This window comes from Lepidochelys kempii, chromosome 5, assembly GCF_965140285.1.
Source record: "Lepidochelys kempii isolate rLepKem1 chromosome 5, rLepKem1.hap1, whole genome shotgun sequence".
Taxonomy (NCBI): Eukaryota; Metazoa; Chordata; order Testudines; family Cheloniidae; genus Lepidochelys; species Lepidochelys kempii.
In genome coordinates, this window is record NC_136384.1 from 59,964,301 (window position 1) to 59,979,300 (window position 15,000).

General features: G+C 40.2%; 1 long non-coding RNA gene across 8 annotated transcripts in view; it reads right to left on the bottom strand.

Moving 5' to 3' along the window:
• The window catches only part of LOC140911441 (uncharacterized), a 66,362-nt gene that overhangs the window by 37,530 nt on the left and 13,832 nt on the right, over positions 1-15,000 (bottom strand). The window contains exon 3 of one of the 8 annotated variants that reach the window (XR_012158956.2): positions 9,336-9,504. The exons of the other annotated variants lie outside the window; for them this stretch is intronic. This is a non-coding gene — a long non-coding RNA (uncharacterized LOC140911441). The remainder of the gene's footprint in view (positions 1-9,335; positions 9,505-15,000) is intronic. 8 annotated transcript variants of the gene reach the window in all.

The window sequence follows — 15,000 nt, forward strand, 5'->3', positions numbered from 1 at the left end:
GCCATGCTGAAGAGCACTAACATGTAATGTATGTGCAGGGAACACAGTGGACAATAGAAAGACATACACACAGTGTTGGATACCCAGCACATCACAAACATAGCAGTAATCATTGAAAATCGCTAAGCAGGTGACTCATTATAGGGTTCAACAGAGTGGTGATCAAAGAAATCTCATTGGTTCTATAAGATTCATTCTGTTGTATGCAAGCACAGCAGTAGATGCAATGATGTTGGGCATAGTTGCACTACATTTTGGTCAGTTTTTTCCTTATTCCTTCATGTATCACACCTTTTCCTTTATGACCACTGAAATGTTACAATCAATTTTTCCTTTCCTTGTTTATTTGCTACATCTCACCAAACTCTACACCAATTGCCATGGGAGAGAAAAGGATGGACCAAAGGAAAGTGAATTTTATATTTGAAATGATTATCTTGACTTTTGATCTGTCCCCCTTCTATTCTGGCCAGTCACTTAATGTTAAAACTCAAAGAGCTTTGACTGTTACCCCTTGCTCACCCCTTAAATCTTATTTCTAAGCCTATTACTCCCTTAATTAAAGTGGAGTAGTTAAAATTGTTATAAACATCTTCTTTAGGATTATGCTCTAAATCACAATTTTAAAATGAATAGAATGGTTGATAATCTATACTCATGACATAATCAGGAATAAAAAATAATCCCATAAAAGCTGTTTAATAACAATTTAAACTACTGAGCACTTTAATTAAGGTTGTTAGAGGATTAGAAACTAGATATAAAGGTGGGCAAGGGGTAAATTTGAAGCATTGTAATCATCATTTTTTAAAACAGGATACTACAGTTGAATTTTCTGTAAAGTAAATTGACAAAAAACATTTCCTCAAAAAAATATATTGTGTATGAGAGAGAAAGAGAGGGAGGTTTATTCCTTGCAGATTCTTTGAGTCCCAATCTTCACCTTACATGGAGTCAAAATAAGCAAAATGTGGCCCAGTGATTAGATGTTTTAGACTCCCTTGTCACAAGTAAAAGGGCGACCTCAGTCCAAGTGCAGAATGTCCATTGAGGTCAGTGTGCATGGACTGAAGGTATATGACTCTTAAAATAATGTTAGCAAAGTCAACTACTTAAAAGCTATGTCGTCATAGCAGATTCTGCTCAGAGAATAGCAGGCAGGAATTACATTGCACGCTGTTAAAACGTTAGCAACCACATTTCATTTTTGAAAAGGCAATTTATTTGTCCTGAAATAAAGAGTTGATTATATCTCTTATTACTGTTACAAGAACTTGATATATCACAAAGTGGAAGAGTTACAACATGTACCAACTATCAACCAGGAAAAATGAACCTGGTTCATAATTCACTTTGTGAATGTCTAGTTAGTCAATCAAGTGATTTGTAATCATAAAGGCTGCCAGGAATTGAATGAATAATGGACCATACTAAAATCCTTGGATTTTCTAGTATTCTTATTTCATTATGTGACTTTTATTGCCATTTCTGATAGTTGTCTCTCTTTCAGCAGAACAAATTAAGATACGCATATTTACTTGAAGGTCTATGTTTGACTGTTTAATGTGAATAATGAATATACAAATGGAGTGACCATTGTATGTAACAACCACACGCTAGATTTTTCTCTATGGAAGCCAAACCTTTTATGATGTAAAGCTTGGGTAGAAACAATCTTTCTCTCTTTCCCTCTGTTTTTCCTCCTGAAAGCATTTTTGGGGTAATCAATCTTAGCATAGATCATATTGTTACAGTACATTTTCTCGAGTTGTTTTATAACTGTAGAAATGACATAATTCACATAGCATAGTATCTGTTTAACAGCAACATCTTCACCCTCTTTCCCTAGCTAAAAATGATATTACACTATAATCTGATAGACAAATAACATGTGACTTCTAAATGCAGATTTTTAATAGTAATCAGATATAAATATAAACAAGGAAACATAAAACCACTCTGAATCTATTTGTGCAGAAATTATAGTTTGATACATTTGTGTTGTTCTAATGTAAAAATGTAGAATTTAAGTTCACTGGGTTTTTCTTTATAGATTTTCCTTTAAGAACAAGATGTTTAAACCAGACAGCTGACATTACACAGGAAGACCTGGTCTGTGCCCTGTTTATTATATATTACTTTGGCAAACAGAAATTCTACCTTGTAGTTTGTGCCCTGACTCATTTTCATTAGCATTTATCCTTTGATTTTCTTATTATAATTTTTTAAGGTATGCTAATGTTTGAACTGAACAAAATTGTGATCTCAGAGTGATCAGAACACACACAATATAAAATATTTTATTACTGGCATCCTCGTAGCGTATGGAGTGTGTCTGTTCTAGGCTCCTGCTACTTGTTCTTTTGTGAGTGTGTATATCTACATGTAATTTTATTGCTTCAAATAAATGTAGATTATTTTTAAATAATTAGCTTCAACATATATTTTTACAATTGCTGGTGATGTTTTAGACAGAAGGATTCTATGGACTTTACAAGCTCTCTGTCTACAATCCATATGTGGGATTCCAACTCCCCTTTAAAACCAAAGGTTAGTTCTTCATAAATCTTATGCATGATATGGCATGACTTCCCCCACCAATGAAATTCAACCAGTCCCAAGACTAAAATGTGACAACTGTCAAACACACACTGACACTACTTAAACACCAATTTCAGAGTGAAGAATATCTTCTACAAGGTCTGATCCAAAGCCCATTGAAGGTAATGGAAAGCCTCCTATTGATTTCAATGGGCTTTGGCTCAGGCCCCAAATCAACTCAGATTTAGGAAGGCAGGATGTAATTCCCTACACTGGAACATAGCCAAGAGACTAGTGTTAGCCCTTTCTACTACTACAGAAATATTTTTGGTACCTTTTTAATTATCACAAATGAACAGAGCTGAGGTTTTCCATCTCATCTGAAAGTTGTAGGGTTTTTTAAGGGACACTGACAGATCACTGTGTGATTTTAAGTTTTGTAAAAATAAACTTTTACTAAACCCACGTCCAAAAGAAATCGTTTGAAAACTACCAATGAAAACGGCATTTCTAAACATACATACATCCCACAGCTATGTTTGCAGCCCCAACGTGGAAGCAGCATGCTAGCTTGTGAGAACCAGAAAGTGAAATTTGACTAAAACCTGACAAGGTGAAATTGATTTGTCTGTTTGTATGTTCATTATCCAAACTGAGAGAAAAGTAGCAGAAATATTGAAAAATTTACTTGATTATTTAATACTCTAAAGCACTAGGCCAAATACTGCAGTCTTTGCTCATGAGGCAAAACTCCTATTGACTTCAAAGGGAAGTAACATAGTTAAGAAGATTTGTGTTTTGGTTTTTTTAATATTTTTAACTTGGCAGTGTCACTAAAAAAATGGTTACACATGTAACGGAAAAAGCATCTAGAAGTATTTCACAATTTTATGCCAGCAGCAGCAACTCTGAAACATCATGATCAGTTCTAGTATTTGTTTGTTTTCAACTCTTTTTAGTAAGTTAGGCCCCGGTTCAGCAAATCACTTAAGCATGTGCTTAAGTGCTTTGTTGGGGCCTTTAATGCCTGTGATTGGTTCCATACTGGAAGCCCTAGGGTTTGATAACATGGGACACTCAGGAAAGTTAAGGCAAATCATCTATAGGTGTAAAGGCATAAAACAAAGCACATTAAACCCCATGTGGATGCTTTCATTCAGAAGTAAAGTGGCCTGGAGGATTAAGTTACAGAGAACTGAGACAATTTTACTCCTGAGGTAAGAGCATCCATGCAGAGTTTAACAAGCTGTAAATATAAGCACATTGACTTAATATCTTTAGTTGATTCACCTTAACTTTCTGGAGTGTCACCATGTAGACAAGCCCTTGGAGACAGAGGTTTATTTAACCACAGAGGGTCAAAACCTGAACACTTTGCTCATGCAAATAATCCCAGTGAAGTCCAGCTAAAAACTAAACAGATCCCATGAGCTGATTACACCTACGCCACCAAATTGCCATCAGTTGGTTTCATTTTCTACAATTTGAGCCAGATCTGAAGTAGTGTTCGAAGGGCATTATACCCCATTACCAATTCCCTGAGTCCTGCAGGGCCTTCAGAACGTGTTCCATTAATGTTAGCAATTTTCTCAATACCCTGAAATGTAGTAAAACTAAAAAGCTGCTTGGAGCCAAAACTATATTCCTTTAACTCTGTTTAACATAGCGTAAAGTTACAGAAATGATTGGTATAACTAATTTTGTTAGCTACATAAGGCTTTAGAACTACACCTTTGTAGCATCCCTCTATTTTAATAGTATCTGTGACTATACATAATGAAGTACAAGCATAGTACGCCATGTACTTTTTAATGTTTTCCACTCAGACAAAAGGCAGTAGTAACAAAGATGGCTTTTTTTTAAAACTAAATTAAGAGGTTCCTGTTAATTCATCTTTGTCACATATGTATGTGCCCCTTGTAGATGAGTAGAAAATTGTCATTTATTCGACATGTTTTAAACTAAATTTATAGATTTAATTATGCTATACTTTCAATGTTTTAACAAACTAAAACACACTGATCTTTGATATAATACCACATATAACAGGGAGGTGAATTTTACTACCAATAACAGAGGTCAGTGGGTAGGCAAGAGACCAAACTTCCTTTCTAAATGCGTTCAAAAGTGTTTGAGTATTAACCACTTCAGTGCCATTTCATGCATTAACCGAAGTCAGTTAAACTTCTCGTTGAATAATAAAGAAGTCCTGGACAAGTTTTGGGGGCATGGGGGACTTAGATATTCACAACACACTAATCATTCTTTTTTTCAATTAAAAATGAAATTAGTGTGCTTAAATGGAAAAATTAATGTTCCATAGAACTAATGCTGTACACCACTGTCCCAGCAAGTCAACCTGTAGGCAGGCCTTGGTCAGCCAGCTCCTCCTCACTATAGCCCAGGCAGTTTTGGCTCACTCCTTGGTGGTGGACCGGTAGCAGGGTGACTGGGCTACCGGGAAAGCCAGGCTTATTTCCCCAAGTTCTTCAACTGCACCAAGCAGGCTCTCCAGCCCGCACTGCCTAGTGTCTGCCTGTTCATATTGGTGTAGGCGGGGACACACACACACACACACTTTCTCTCTCCTGAGGAAAGAAGAGAAGAACTTTGTGCTGGGATGCTGCAGATCCACATCAGATGTTCAAAATACTGACTTTAGCCTTCACTCTGGTGGTTGCTCATTAATACTGGAAAATAAGAACATAAGAACAGCCATATTGGGTCAGACCAAAGGTCCAATTATCCTGTCTTCTGACAGTGACCAATGCCAGGTGCCCAGGAGGGGATGAACAGAACAGGTAATCATCAACTGATCCATCCCCTGTCACCCATTCCCAGCTTCTGGCAAACTAGGCTGGGGACACCATCCCTGCCATCCTGGAACCTATAGTCTACAAAGTGGTGAAGACAGCTTTAGCAAGACTTTATTCTCTGCCATGCCTATCTGAAAAAACTACTTTGCTTCTCCCATCCCATATAATATATTTTGCCTATACTTGTTGAATAGAGATGGTTAAAAAATGGAATTTTCATCCCATTGGAAATTGCGATATTTTGATATTTGATTTCATCCCAAACTGAGAAGAAAAGTTCATCTTGGATATTTTTGTGAAACAAAATATTATGAAATACTTTATTTTGACCTTATCAAAATATTTCATTTTGACTTCACTATTTTATTTAGTTTCAACTTTTATCGTAATCAGCAGTCTAAATTAAATGTTTAGCTATAGAATCATAGGTTTAGAAAGGACTGCAAGGGTCATCTAGTCTAACACCCTGCCAAGATGCAGAATTTGTTGTGTCTAAACCATCCATGATTGAAACAAAATGTTTTGATGATTTCCCATCGAATTTTCAACCAAATGGATACATTCCTGTGAAATGGTCCAATTTTGTTGAATCCGCATTTTCTGAAAGAAAATTGTTCAGCTCTCCTGTTGGTTCTTTGTGGTTTCCCAGTAAAGGCATCTCTTTCACCTAAGGGGAAGGTTGTCTGCCATGTCACATTACAGTGCAGGTTCACCATGAAGCCCACTGGCGCTAGATCCAAGTGTTACTGGAGTCCAGAAGGAATATTCCTGCTAGGATTTTATCTCCTAATTTAGCTTTACAGAGGTGCATCTTTTGCCCACAGTGAATACTTATCTTCCCTTAGAGACCCTTGCCTGACCGTTTGTGATGCCAGTTGTGCATTGTTTTGGCATTAACTTACTGATTTGTTCCTAAGAAGATAATACTTGCTCTCAAAGCATGATCTAAGAGAGCAGTTGGATCAAGTAAACAGCTCCTTTAGAGCACTTCTAAAAGGTACAAGGTAAGGCCTCACCATTTACACTGGAAGGAGATTGTGCCTTATGGGCTGAGCACACCAGGCTGAGCCATTGCAGGATCTAAAGTTTCAACCTCTGGGTGAGTCTTGTGAGCTGTGCTGGCCATAGCAGTGTTTCCCACAACCGTGCAGGTTTCAAGTGCATGCTAGTCACTAGTCTGTGTCTGTTCTGTCCAGTGTAAGGCTGCTCAGTTTGGTTCAATTAGTTATTATTCAAAGCTTCAGCCAGTTTGACTGCATATCGCACATCTTTATTTGTGGCCTGGTACCCAGCAGTGCTTTAAATTACTAATGTTCTTACACAGGTAAAGCAACATTTTAATTAATGTATGTAAATAAAAATAGTTATGATTTTTTTTAAAAAAATAGACACTTTCCATCCAGCACTGATTCTGCTCTTATGTTGTTATAAATCAGGAATGACAGCACTGAATTACAGTTGCATGAAACTGATATGAGATAGAATGAGATCCTTATCTTATCTTCTGCAATGAGCCAAATAAACAGTCTGTATTTTAATTACATACTTCTTCACTCCTTTAAAAGTAAAGACTTAAACAAACTAGCTTCAAAAATTGTAATTTTTACCCCAGATTCTTTGACAGAGGCTTATTCAGCTGACACATAAATCTTCCACAAATCATCTCTATGGGAACAGATGTGTTAATAATGTAGAGCTACTGAAAAACCTAGGTGGATTCAAAACATCATGTGGGCAGATTCTAAGTAAGCTTTTACTATGTGTAAATCCAGTGTTGGCATAGGAAAACTCTGTTTTGCCCAAAGACAGACTGATTCCATGCTCACAGCTGGAACTTGTGTGTGTGGTCTCACTCAGTAGACCATTAGAATCCTGTGCTGAGGTTTAATCTAATCTGTGCTTTAAATGAAGTAAATGACACTCAGGTAAACGATAACATATATTTAGGAAAGTAGATCTCAGTATATTATTTTTGACTACCACATTATGTTATAGTGGCATGCCTTTTCACACAAACTTTTAACAAGCTATAGTGACATAATGTATAGTTAGTATATGTCTGGTCATACAGTTGTCCCTTCAATAGACATAAAGCCCATGTCCAGAAGTATGCAAAAGGTTAATGTTTGCTAATCTATCACGCTCTGTTTCGCACTAGTCCTGTAGGGATGAAAGGATGTAGCTTTCTTTTAAGTTTGGATGCTATTGGAATTCATCTTACTGTTTCATTGTAAATGGTGGGGAAGCCAGGGGCAGGGGAACTAGATTTATTCTTCTGACTCAATTTTACCGTACCAAGAATAAAAGTTGCTTGGTGAATAGCAAATGCTCAGAAGGGGTATGTAAGAGTCTAAGGCAAAGGGGGTTATATATATATATATATATATATATATAACTTGGGGTTCTCCCCACTACACATTGCTCCCGGGTCTCAGATAATATTTTAAAGTCTTATTCTTGCTTGATAACACAGTTTGCTGCTAAACAGAAACAAGCAAAAAGCCCCACTTTCAGAGTGGAGATTCTCGGGGAGTTGTTACATGTCTAACCGTTTTGTGCCTTGACGGTCTAAGTTCCTTCACAGTGAAAACCATCAGAAACTTGATAGCTAGGCAGTGCCAGGCTCCTTAAATTCAAAAAAAAAAAAAAAGTGGGGGAGAAGGGACAGTCCTTTGGCTGGACAGCCCCCCGAGTTACTCCCAGAACACTAGCAATTCCCAGGCTGCTGTCGGTAGACGCTGCCTTTCCTTGTTCCCACTTTAGGCAAATTAATTACATAGCGATGTCTAATTTTTTCAAAAGCTACCTCGGATCAAGGCGTGATAAAGGAGACCAGTTAGAAATGGCTATTGTATGCCCTGGAGGGTCTCCGTGTACAAATCAAAACAAAAAATGCTACTAAGGCATGAAAAGGGACATTTTCTAGAGTCAAACTGAGGAAATCGGCCTGTCCTCTGATCCCAACGTCCTTACTTTAACATGACCCATGGAAATACAGTATGGGCCATGTAAAATAAGAAGTTAGAAGCTAGCACCTTAAAACCCCCCTGCACGGGTAAAAAAAATAGGTGGTGTAATTCTGATATCTCCTAGGTCTTCCATGGGACTGAGCTATGAGCCATTCGGCACAAGCTAGTTGCAGTATACTTTAATGTAGCTATTGGAAAGCTATCACTAGGATGCAGAACTGGGGGGGCGGGGGGGGTCTCTGTGCACACAGTGAGGTCTAAAGTTGCTATTACGGCATGGTATAGCTTTACACAATCCCACGATTAGCACATGACAATATTAGTTTTTGCTACACGACTAATTCCTATAAAGTATTACTTGAGACCACTAAATCAATACCATTTTCAGCACCGCACTGTGCAAACAAATAGAGTTGCGCAGCCAGCCGATGTCTGCAGATGATAAAAGCGCTCCTGGAAAGGTAAGGAACTAGCCCCGCTGCTGGTTCTGGAGCACAATGCTCCATACTACAGCGCTCATAGGGCTCCTCATTCTCCTCCCTTGTAATGGGCATTTAAGAGGGTGTCTAGCTGATTCTTCATTACTTCTGAGCCCTAACCAAATGTTTCAAGGCCTTTTTTCAATCAAATTGTCCCCGTAATACTTATAGACAAATTGATCTGAAATAGTTAACTCCCTCCGCCCCCACATCAGACCAGTGACTCTGCGGCCTGACATAAACCACATTTCTTTGCAATATCCCAGACAGACAGACAGACAGATCGATAATAGATTAGCTATACAACGACCCTTCATATGCAAAAGAATGAGCTCTTGGTTATCCTTCTTATATGAAACCTAAGCCTATTGCTAAACCTGAATAAAATACTCATTGACGACTTTCAAATGTCTGCTGATTATTTACATGCCAGCCCTTATTGAAGCGGTTGTTAAAACTAAATAAGTTTTAAGTCAAAAACGTTACATATTATTTCATAAGAAAAGCCTTTAATTTAAACACAAACTTACTTTCGCAGCACCACAAAGTGGGGGGTGGGGAACTTCTTTATGGCTTTCGTGGGACTTCAGGATTTTGTGTTTCTATTTTTACAGGAATGGGCTGATTTGTCTTAGGCTATTACTGTCTATTACTGCTGGAAGTCTCGGGGAAAGGTGGGAAGCGGCGAATTCTGGCTATCTGCCTAAAGAGAAATCAATGAAACAAATTAATCCTTCGCAGGCTGCAATGACACTGTAATCCATCATTCAGAGCTGCTTTTTATACACCAAATCAGAGAGCAGAGGAAAGAGCCCTGGGGGACACCACAGACAACAACTTACACCAACAGTGGGAAAATACTAAGGAATCAGTTTATTTAAAGAGGATAGATTTCAGCTGATTGCCTATTTCATCCTATAAAGATTTTTCTTCCATCCTGTTGTGAACCCTGAATGGCTGTATCTTCTGAACACTCGGCTCTCCGGAGGTTGGCTTCCAGCAATTGATTGTGAATAGGGTTTGAATAATTAGTACTTTAACCACGATGGGCAGGTAGCTCGAAAAGTTGCATATTCCGTTCGGTTTCCAGCCGTTGGCAGCTCCAGTCTGTTTCCCCCTGTAATCGGTACCTCACTGAGATCAGGGAATGCAGGATCAGGCCCCTACGGCATTTGTTGCTCCCAGCAGGAATGTGCCCAGGCTACATGGGATCCACCTTTCGAACTCAATTTGGCCGCTGACGGATTTAAGATCTAACTCTTAAAAGGGGGTCTCGTCTCTTCTCCCCCCCGCAGCTGCAACCCCTTCCATTTCAGCAGGAGTCGCACCCTTATCTCCGAGGGGAGCCTGGGCTCCTTTGCGGCTTGTTATCTCCTGTGTATTGCTTAACAAGCAAGAAGGGATTGTGCACTGCTAAGGAAGATGGGAGGTCTGAAATTTAGGGGAACCTGCAGCCTGCTGCGCGCAGGGCCCCATACCGACAGGTGCTGAATTTTTCAAAAGTCTAAGCCAGTGTCATGTACTGAGAGCCGCAGCTGCCTTAGCATTACACGTGTAAGTCAACAAGTTTGGTGGAATGTAAACCGAAGTAGAAGACCGGGGGGCAAAGGAGAGCACATAGATTTGAACCAAATCGTGAATGAAATACAGTAACTTAAAAAAAACCCCAAAAAACACTTGTTTGCAAAGGACGGAATGTAAAAGAGAGCGAGTGGGGTCAAATAAGGCTGAGATAGTCAAAGGTGGGCGAGAGAAAGTGCATGGACATTTGCACGACCATACTAGATTGTACGGATCTAAATCCTGTCTGGTGCTGCAGATGATAAACTCTCAGCAATAGACTCAGTGAAGATGTTGTTTAAGGGCATGTTTTTGGGTGAGTCAGACATTAAATTGTATCTATATACATTACTTTCCAGCAGGTGCTATTAAGCTGCATCCTTTGTTTCTGTAATGGAAAAAGTAACCCATTTCAATGTTATGAGCGACAAATGTAGCGATCTCTAACTTTCCTTGTCTGGTGGAAGTTTCAAGACAAACTATGTCACTTATTGTTCAAACAAAGCAAAGGAAGTCCTCCTCAGCTCATAGTGGTTAGCCTCCAGAAATAGCTGGGACACAAAGGGGGGTGTAATTTATAGACTCCTTAAAGAGGCGAGAGTTCAGAGTAGCGAATCCATGCACCCGAACCAGAAGTGCGTGACCACATTAGAGCTGTGGGTGGATCCCTCTGCTATAAGGACTCCCGCAATATCTGATCTCGCCTGTCAAAGTCAGTGCAAAATGCAACTGACACGTACCTTCCGGAGCCCAGGCTGTTGACCGGAAGGAGCCCTAGTTAACGGTTCGAGCAGAGAAGTAGGTGGCTGAGACCTGTTTTATTCCCAATTCACTGTGTGTGACCTGAAGCAAGTCACTTGACCTCTGGATGCTTTAGCGTCTTCATCTGCAAAATGTGGATAATACAATTACCTAACAAGAGTGTAGTGAGGCTTAATTAACGGAGTGTTAACGACCTCCCCAGACCTGAAGAAGAGCTCTGCGTGACTCCAAAGCGTGTCTCTCTCTCCCACAGAAGTTGGTCCACTAAAAGATATGACCTCACCCTCTCTTGTTAACGACGTTGACAACCTTGAGTAAAAAGTGCCTTGTCATTGTTTGTATTCTCTTGCTATGTTCTTTTGTAGTTATCGCAGTTATTATTTAACAACACTCTGGTTTCTCTACGTGGCCCCTACAATGCGCAACCCAGTCCAGTGTTTTCTCTCCCAGTCCTGCATGGCATCGTTCCTAGGCACTTCTGAAACCAAGGGGGAACCACCGTTACTTCGTAAGTGGAGCGCTTCAGTAAAATGTTAAAAATCTATGCAAAAGGGCTTTCAAAAATCCCAGCTGAGAACCCGCAGTGGCATTACTGCGCCATGGGGGAAAGGCTGCCTCTGCTGTTGGAACATAAACACTGAGGCTCTATGAGGAGCTCTATTTTCAAGGGCTAAGGAGTAATTTTGGTAGTCCTGTTGGGTGTGAGTTTCACCACCCTGAACACTCGGGATGCATGTTTTGGTCTAGCTTTCCCTTGCTGCGAAGAGATGGATAATATAAGGATCTGGTGCTGCTGCTGGGGTCAGGAGAAGTATGCTAATTGGTAAGCCTAATTGCTTCAAGCAGTCATGCCTCTAAACATGGAGAGCGCAGTTGATGGACTCAGTCTGTTCCTAATAAAATGAAGAAGCACTGAATTAAATTCCCCAGAAAGGCACTATAAAAGTTTCCACAGTGTAACTAAATGACTTCACCTATACTATTACCCCTCAGATGACATCTTGAAAGAAAGCAGACTCAATTCAGCCTCCATATTCATAAATTGGCTGTGCTTAGGCCAGTAAATCTGGATTGATTTTAAAAGGCTTTTTCATCCTTCCAATCAAATGAAGTCATTGTTAATTAGATGTTTTCTGTTAACAATGTCACTCTTCCTTGCATTACCTGCTCACACATACAGTGGCCTTAGTATAACATCTGGATCCGCAGTTTAGCGTTATCAGTGTGGAGGGGGAAAACAGAAAACGCAAAACAGTTTGCCTGTAGGGTGATTTTCCTTTGGTGAATCCCCGTCTCAAGGAAAATACTCTTCATTGCACGACTGGCGAGATAAATAACATCTCGGTGTTTTGGGAAGATGATAAATGTCTCTGAAGGGTTTCACTGGAACCTACTCCCATGAATTTAAAGCAATTTTAGAAAATGGTTAGCTGGATTTCCCAACGAAAATGATTTAGCGGCTACAGAGGCTAATCTTGAATAGCTTGCATTGTGTAAATATAAACAGCGAAGTGCCACCAGAAATAGTCGGTGGGGTTCACGACACACCTAAACAATGCTTACTCATTTATCCAATTAAGACACCTGCTGATAAATATAGTTGGGAGAAGGGAGGAATGTACATTAGAAAAGTAGCCCGATGTTTCTAGTTCTAACGCGAGCTACTTTAAAAACAAACTCTAGAGTCACCATTTTTCCTAGAATGTACTAAAAGACAAGTGTTTGCAGTTGGTAAATACTTGAAGGAATTTAAAAGGAAATCCCATTTAATGTAGTGGTTTTACAAGCCATATATATTTTTTCTTGGTCTGCTTGTCTGCTGGAGAAGATCATGTTGTTATTACTTCTCCATGTTTCTCAATTAATATCCAAACATGACTTGTTACGACTTACGGTCTCAGATCTTAACCTTTAACAGTCCATATATTGAACCAAACACGCAAATAAGTAAGACACAGGATACAAACTACATCCTTCAAGGCACGATTTTACAGGAAGCTGGTCTAATAAAGATTATGAAATGTGTGCAATGCTTAAAAACACTGCAGTGTATCATGTGTACCACCAAGCTGCACTACGCAATTTAGAGTTCAGCCACCTCTTTCTTTTTTCCAGCCTGGATATGAAAGAAAGGAGCGTCCCGTTTAATTAGATACAGCAGGTGTTTTGCCAAGTGCTTTGCACCTCAACTGGTGACCTCTTCAGACTCTCCTCACAATCCTATACAAACCCATCTTCATCCCACTTAGGCTGCTTCAGTCATGTGCTTCACGCGTCTTTCTCTCAGCATTGACTCCAAATAAACGGGCCACGAATGTAAAACTGTCCCCCACGACATATGAGTAAGAATTGTCAAGGAGACTTTGGTCCACTTTCCTTGTCTAGTAAACGCTGTTCACTCGTAATGAGCCCCTGTATTGTCATACGTCATCACGACACTGATCCATGGCACAGTGCAATGCTATTCAGCGATGCTACCGCATAGCAAGCTGTCTTGACCCAGCATCTAACTCGTTGCAAACGAACACCCTGGCTTTCTTTCAAAGGGACTGTTAAGTAGCTTAAATTAAAAACAATCATCACAGGCATTTTGTATCTAGTCACAAGCTTTGCCTGCTTCATGTATTTATTCAGTCTCCCTCATTTTGTACATGCTTCAATGTCTAAATAATTGTTCCTATCCTATAGCTACTTCTAGCTTGAAAACATGCCGTATTGGTTTCTCTTCGTTTTTTCCAGGCTGTTTTACAAAGTACAGTACAATTGTACGTTATATGATGTAAAACATTCCTGGAATCAATATAACAAAGAGCTCTACCTCCGATATACAACATTTTGACGCCTTCCACACATATATAGTTATAGATCTGTTCCTGCACGCATTGTATATTATGTATGTATGAGTGTAATGCTTACAAAAAGGGGGGGGGAGGTTATGTGCTGCTTAATTCCCAAGGTGGGCTACTGCCATATCTAAGCATATTGTCATATTTACACACATGTAGTATTATAATATAGCACACACATATATGAAAATTATGCCTTCAGCTATACCCTCCGGACGCACACATACACCCATCGCATTACACACTGAGTATAGACACGCTGTCATTCGCCCACACACACTATAGATACCTCATTTGTACAAATACAGCTGGAGCTCTGGGGGCGGGGGGAGACATGGCTAGGGTACAGACTGCTGGGATTTTAAATGTGACGTTGCATTCTGCTTTTATAAAAGCCGGGGGTGGTGGGAAGCTGTGGCCTCTGCACAGGTCCAGTGGAAACTGACAACGCGCAATGGCTTGCAAAGGGCTTTATGTGTCCTGCACAACGCTTGATGAATAAGTTTGATGCAAACCATGGTGGCCCCGAAGGGGATATATATACAAGATAAAATACCAAAATCTTCGCCTCGAATTGTTAAATTTTCACCTGGCACATAAGAGCTAGGCCGAAGTCCGGTCTGAATTTGTATTTGTTGATTATGAGTAGCAGGGAAGGGAGCACATAGGACTGGATAGGAAAGTAGACAGAGCCTCCCCCCCCCCCCCCCCGCGGCCGTTGCAATCCATGACTTCAAGGGGCAGGATCGGGGCCAAAAGGTGCATAGGCGAAGGGAAAGAAAAGTGTTGGGGCTTTGGGTAGTGAATTCCCCATGCTGGAGCAGAGCAGGCGCAGAGTAACAACCCTTCTTACCCCCATCGCTCCCTTGCTGCCTCCTACCTTGCCCTGACCCGCCAGTCCAATAGCATCCCGAGGGCGGGGAGCACACCAGAGCCAGCGGCTCCCCGGCTCAAGGCCGCTGCCGGCCCTAAACTAGGCGCAGAGCTTTGCGCTGGCCTCTGCACCTGGCTCATTTCATTTCAGCCC